Raw genomic sequence first — 7,820 nt, 5'->3', positions numbered from 1 at the left:
CTAGATCAGAACTGGATAAGAGGGCAAAAAGCTGCTACAGTAACTGTCCACATCTGAGGTCAAAAAACGGGCTACCAAATGAATTTTTCTGGAAAAACACAAAGAAGAAACCCCTCCCGAAATGAAATTTTCTACTTAACAAAGTGGTAGAAAATGAAAAAAACTCACTGTAAAATGCCCAAAATGCCCCTTCATGAAATCAGGTCACGAGGGTTAAAAAGCTGCTAAAATGCAAAACTGAAAGCTGAACTTTGCAAGGGATATCCGGTACCAAGATGACATTTTATGGAAAAACACGAAGAAGAAACCCCCCCTAAAATCACTTTTTCTAAGTGACTATATGAAGACTAAAATTTATTTCATAAAGGAAAACCCCAAAATACCCTAAAATTAGATTATGCAATAAAAATGTAAAATGAGTCCATAGGAGGCTCAAATCACCAAGGATGAGGTTTTTCTTGAAAACTATCATGCACGTAAACATAACTTATGCATTAGGACGTGCTACAATGGTCCACGGCTTAAAAATATTGCCGATGCAAAATTCAACCCCCCCACGGCCAAAAAGGCAAAAGTGAACTAGCAATGAGAAATTTGAAATCTAAAATTAACAAATGATTTCAAATTACCGTTTGGCCCTTGGCCACAATTTGTGCATATTAAGTAGGTCCTAATGAATGTGTTCGTGCACACTTTGCATCACCCGATTTGGAAATGAACCCTTAAAGGCTTGGATTTTACTATTTTAGCCCAAAATGCAAAGTATGAAACTAAAATGTAAAAATGAAAACAAAATGGTGATTGGCCACACCTCATACATATTAAATGAATGCTAGATAATGAATTTCATACCCGATGCACACTCCGGTGAAAAAATGTCATGCTAAAACCTTAATTTCTCATATATTCTCATTAAAGGCAAGATTTCAACATTTATGAGTATACATGAATTTCAAATATGGTTTGGCCCTTGGCCTCGTATCATATACATAAAATGAGAATCAAAAAGTGTGCTTAGGCACACATTACAAGTTTAGAATCAAATATACACATTTGGCAAGTAAGGCTACGAATGGCTTTTCAAGCCAACCTTTACAAGAATGGAACCTTCAAGTCCATAAATTATCTAAGCATAATGAGAATCTCAACCTTGATTCCTGTACCTAAAAAATATCCCCACTACGTGGGTGAGTAACATAAAGCTACTCGTAGGAAATGAGCATGCATCGACCTAACATTTTACAAACTTATTACAATAACTTAAAACAATTCAAAAGGGTTATGCCACCTAACGTCTATGTCAAATGTGAGACTCAGGGAGTATCCTAAGCTACCTTAAAACATTTCTAGCATAAATCATATCATTCATGTAATTCAAACAATATAGAAGTATGTTATACAAAGCAACAAGATATAGATCTTCAAAGCCATTGACTTGAAATCTAAAATGCGAAAACAACTAAAGTGGGTCATGCCACCTAACGTCTATGTTCCAAATGAATCTATATGATCATTCCTAAGTTGCATTTGAATAATATAGCATAGATGTACTTAACAACATCAAAAACCTGTAACGATTCATTCGAAATCATAATGCCTGAATGTACTTATCAACATTAAATCGCCAATAACCAAAACCACAAGCCATAATTAAACATTGGTTGCCAACTTGGAATTGAATGCGAAATCAAGTAGTGGAAGATTTGGACATCAAATCCTGGATAAAGCCAAGACCTATGGTTATTCCGGGCATTAACCCACCGAGAATACCACCTTAAGTGCGCACTATAAATGGGGAGAACTCATACTCCCGCACTAGAGCCAAACTCTAGCCATGTCTCTGTAACAATGTCCCAAGTGACTCCAAAATAAAAAAGTTAACAACTTATATATGAAATATATATCAAGCACGAAACTACATTCCATGCACAAGTAGGTTGTAACCACACAACTCATGCTCTAAATCCACAACTACTATAGGATGACAAATGCCAAATCTTCAGAGCGCGATTCGTTACGCGCTATAATAACATCACATGTCGAATCTTTAGTGTGCAATTCGTTACATGCTATAACAATATAATTTAATATTGAAAACATAAACTAAGGAATCTAATATAAGTCCAAAATCATGATTTAAATATACAATCAATGTTAAACACATGAATAAATCATTAACGCAATAGAAACGAAAATTAATTATATAACCTAATTAATTTCTCTAAGTTTCAAATCTCAATTAAATGACCCCTAATTAACACATGTTAAACAACATAGCATGATCATTACATATACCACATCAAAAACTTAATTAGGTCATTGAACCAATAAAGTGAAATTTAATTAAATCATGATAATTAAATCCCTAACTTCTAAAGCAACTTCAAATGGTCCCAATTTAATATATGCTAGTATACAAGTCCTAGTCATCACAAATATCAAGTTAAAAACTCAATTAAGCCAATGGAACCTTTAAATAGATTTTAATTAATTTTTTTAATTAAAATCTCTAGATTTTCAAACTTATCCAAATGCTCTAAAATTAAAGTATGTTAAAGAATATGCCAAGACTTAATTTAAAAGCATATCATAAGTTAATTTCATGCAAGGTATGCCCATGAGAATTAAACTTTTACCAAAGATAATTATTAAATAAAAAATGCAATTCTTATTCAATTAATCCCAATTTAATATATGTTAACAAACATATTAAAGCCTAATTTATCATCATGCCACAATTCAATTCTAAGTTATATACATCCTTGTAAATTAAATCTTATATAAAGAAATAAATATTACTAATTTTCTAGATTTGAACAAGGCATGCAAACAAGTTGATAATTATGGAAAACACTCAATACAACACATATATAATCCTAAAACATTCCCTACCTCAATTTGAGATGAAAATCTCAAAAGCCACCAAAATGAAACGGCTCTGAATCGGACAATACTTCGGGGTTTTGTCGGGGACAACGTCGTGAACATTAAACACCAAAGAGGACCTACCAAAATCCTAACTTGACCTCAAACCTGAACTCAAAAATTGGCTAAAAACGGGTTCTAATAAGGGGGAAAGATGCGCATAGTCAAGAGAAACACAAAACGCAAAGACACTATGACTTTTTAACAAAAGGAGGAGGTTTAATTGAGAGAAGAAGGGTGGTAGCCCCCCTTGGGCTGCCATGGTAGCTTCTGGTCATGCATAAAGAGAGGGGAAGATGACTTTCTAATTTTATAACCCCCTATTTATAGGAAACCCCTAAAAGTGCCCCGAATAGGCCCCGCTAGGTCCTGAAAAATGAAATTTAAGCAGACGCGTTCAAACGGCAAAACTCTGTGAACAAAAAAGAACTAAAATGAGAAAATATAAACAACAAAAGAAACAACGTCAAAAACCGAGTCCCGAGTAGAAAGATATGCCCTGAACCAGTTCGGCGGCAACCGGTGACAGAAACCCTGAAACTGGAGAAAAATAACCAGAAGGGAATTCTAAGAGTACGCAACTTGACGAAAAGTGAAAATAAATCCCGTACGAGAATCCAGGCTCAAAATAAGGCATTTAGTAATAACTTTCATTAATTGTATAATGGCCGTCCAAAAAGTGAAAACTGCACTAATGGGCTAGAATGAAAATATCTTCCAAAAATATTTTCTTAAAAACTCCTAAAATAAAATATCTTCAAAATATATTTACGAAAAATACCCCAAAAAAAGAAAAAGATTCTCAAAAACTATACATCCACGCCTCTATGGACACCAGGAGCAACCAGAGTACTTTACTGCAAAAGTAAATATACGTATTTCGTGGAAACCAATTAGAATGAAGATACGTGAAGTCAAAAACTAAATCCAAACACAAAAAGTGTGGTTATGCCAACAAAGTGACAAACGGGGAAAAGACAAAATAGGGAAAAGGACGAAAAGTGAATAGTGTCGAAAAATGAAAAATGTGGAAATGATTCAGTCCTCAAAGGAAGTTATCAATCTGATCGGTTGATCAACTATACATCAACCTTCGCAATAGCATGAATCATTGTAAAATAGGGCTATTGGTCGGGTAAGTCGAACCACTGGGACTGCGCTAGTTTAAGGCAACCTAAGCGTCTAGAATCGTTTTAGAATGATAAGGGGGAATAGGGTGTTTGCTTGGTTTGTCACTAAAGCTATGAAATTAAGATGCATAAAATAGAACTTGCAAGAATTTAAAAGAGATAAAATGTCGGTAAAAGAGACTAGGGAAGTAACTTCACCACCTACAATATAAACATGCTAGAATATGATTCATTCGGGGAAAAACAACATAAATATGTGGCTATGATAAGTAGTTACTCATGGTTACTACATTACCTTCAAAGGATTCATGGAATCAATAGGCAAGAACAATTTATTAAAGATTTTACATGCTCAATTACCTAAACTAAAGTGTAATTTAAGACATGTTCACTAAGCTAGAAATTGTCAAACCATCAATCACATGATAAGAGCACATGAAGCTAAGAATTAAGAATAAGCCATCAAAGGAAGAACCTAAGCTATGGCCTATCAAATCTCTCAACAACATGCCATTAAAACCATTCCAAAAATCTCATCTTCATTGTCACCATGAAAATGTAAACCATACAACCATGAAAACATACATTCTAAGACAAGAAAGTAGGTCCAACATGATCATTAAATCAAAATCAATTCATTACATCAAGTAAGAGTTCTAGATTATGGAATCACCACAAAAATACATTATTTTTCCCAAACTAGAATCAAAAGTAAAGCATGCTTACAATGAGGGGTTCCATTACCTCCCTAAAGGAGGAGTTAGTTACACATGGGAGCCTTAGAATGAAGAAGAACCATGGATCCTCCTTCCATTTTCGAGCTCCCCTTTCTTGCTCCAAGAACTCTCCTTCCTTTTCTCTCTTCTCTCTCCTCTAATCTTGTAGAATGAAGCTCAATGATATTGTGTGGCTCTTATCCCTCTTATCTACCACCAAAAGGCCACCAACCAACATCTCCAACCACTTCATTAAAGAGGAAAACAAAATGAAGAAACCAAGGTGCAAGTGGGCTGAAATGAGCCATTTCCGAAGGGCATTCTGCCCAAAATTCGAGCACTCTAAGCAAGGCCTCGAGCACTCGAATTTAGTGTAAAAAGCTCCATGCTTCACTTGCTCCGCCAAGACCTACTTTGGTTAAACAGCCATAACTTTGCGCTCCGAACTCCGAATGATGAACCGTTTGAAGATTTAGAAAGCTAATTCAGAGCTCTAAATATTTCATGTTTTGGTGGAGATCCAATTCTCAAGAATGGTTGGTCGAAAATGAAGATCAAGGCAGAATTTCATTGCTGCCAGGCAGTTCTGCGCACCTCTGGTAACAAGGCCATAACTCTCTGCTCCAAGCTCCGAATGACAAACCATTTGAAGATTTAGAAAGCTAATTCAGATCTCTAAATCTTTCATGTTATGAGGGAAGTCCAGTTCTCGAGTTTGGAAGGTCAAAATGGCGAGCAAAGTCCAGGTTCTACTGCTGCCAGAATTCAGCATTGGCACCTTTTGTTGCTCAAGATTCCACAAGGCCTTATTCTTGTTCCATTTTGGCCAATGAACCTGAAAATGCATAAAAACATAGAAATGAAGATAATCTACATAAATTAACATACAACGGACTTTACTAATGCAATTTAGGGCGCTTGAATATACAATATTCGGCGCTTATCACACCCCCAAACTTACATTTTGCTAGTCCCTTAGCAAAACTACAATGAAAAACTTAATGAAAAGACAACCATGGGCTTGCTACTACAAAAATATCATCCATGGTAAAATAAGATATATACATTGCTCAAAAATAACTTGAAATAGAAAAAGAGCTGGAGATGGGGTCATTGGGAAGACTACCTTGCATATATGAAGCATTGATACAAAAATTGGCTAAATACACTTCCACATACATGCATCAACATCAAAGTCTATATAAATAACTCAATTATCATCTCTTGAATGGAAATCAACTCTAGCTTCAGTGAAAGTGAATTGGATTCTCAACATGCGGCTTTTACTTTCTTTTCTAATTCCAAAGCACAAGTTTTCAAATCATTGAATTCCCCTTTAAATGAGGTCCCTAAGGCATGATTTTATTTACAAGACAACTTTTGTTGCTTATTGACAATTTATTGTAACTCATAAGCGAAACATAGAATGGTTGTGGAATGCTGAAGTCCCTTAAGCTTTCTAACCAACCTATGTAGCAAGCGTTAGGCCAACAACTCCCAAACCAGATGGCTTTAGGGTGTTAAGTGTAGAGACACTCCATAGGGCTTAATAGCTCAAGTTGGAAAGGCTACGAACTCCAACGAACCATGTTTATTACCAGTTTATTTTTTTTGAATGACCGTGCAATGTTTAAGTCCTTTAAGCTTTCTAACCAACCCTTGTAGTAAGCGTTAGGCCAACAACTCCCAAACCAGATGGCTTTAGGGTGTTAAGTGTAGAGACACTCCTAGGGCTTAATAGCTCGAGTTGGAAAGGCTACGAACGTCAACTGGTCATTATTATTATTATTATTATTATTATTTTTTTTTTAGACAACTTAAATCATGCCAAAGATATTCATCTATCAGGTTCATCAAATCAGATTAACTAGGCCAAGGTCAAGGTTAATCAAGTTGCATGCCTCACAGTTAAGTTTCCAATGTGCATCTGTGCATTGTGAAGCTTAAAAGAGTGTCAAATCCAGCGAGAATTTAATTGAGACATTTATACAGACTAATTTGAATCTACATGATCATTTCAACTCAAATTTTCTTTATTTTCAAAAATGTCAATTGCTTCTATACACAAGGTCTTAAACATATGCTTAATCTCCGACAAGTGTCAAGTTATATTATCATTGCTTAGCAAAAATGTAAAACCAAAAATGCATAAATGCACCCCCAAACTTGAATGTCACATTGTCCTCAATGTGAGAAGACAAGTAAATCAAAATACGCGTAAAGAGGGTAAAAGAACAATAATACCAAGTGGAGTGACGACGACGTAGATGTTCAGCCATGTGAGTGCGCAACGGCGTCCCCCAAACTTGGATATGAAGACCTATCCAAACACAACTAATGTACACAGGTAAAAGCACAGGTCTTTTAAGAAAAATCAAAACATAAATAAGAATACAAACATAAATGTTAATGTAAGATAGAGATCTATACAATTTCTTCTTCTTCTCTTTTTTCTTCTTTTTTTTTTTTTTTTTTTTTTTTTTTTTTTTTTTTGAAGCATGCATGAGGGCGGTTTGGTGCCGAGGGGGTTACAGGAAGAGGGTGGTTTGTATTCTTTTTTTTTTTTTTTTTTTTTTTTGATGCATGGTTTGCATGGCATGAGGGTGAGAGAGAGAGAAGGAGCATGGTTTGCCGAGGGGGGTGATGGTGCTGGTGGGTTTGTGGGCATGCAGGGTGTGGGTTGAGGAGAGAAAAAGAGAAGGTGGTGGTTGGGTGAAGGGGTGGGAATGGGTGAAGCCAAGATGGTGGGGGTGTGTGGGGTTGGTGGGTGGCATGGTGAGGTGGGTTGGAGGTTGAGGAGATGGGTTAGTTAAGTGGTTGACATGGTTGGTTTGAGAGGGGTAAAAGGGGCATGCATGGGGTGGCTGAGAGAGGTGGTGCCGAGAGGTAAGTTGGTTGTGAGATTGGCATGAGGTGGTTGCCGAGAGAGAGAGAGAGAGAAGGTGAGGTTGGTTTGGTGTGGGGGTGGATGCCGAGAATGAAGAGTGGATGAGGAAGAGAGATGCCGAGAGGGGTTGCTTGGGGTGTTGCAGCAGGTTGGAGTTGGCTG

Source organism: Cornus florida, unplaced genomic scaffold (assembly GCF_030987335.1).
Source record: "Cornus florida cultivar Cherokee Brave unplaced genomic scaffold, ASM3098733v1 CherokeeBrave_3.0.0_Hap2_Chr05, whole genome shotgun sequence".
Lineage (NCBI taxonomy): Eukaryota > Viridiplantae > Streptophyta > Magnoliopsida > Cornales > Cornaceae > Cornus > Cornus florida.
The sequence above is the reverse complement of the archived record's forward strand: the minus strand, read 5'-3'. Positions refer to the sequence as shown.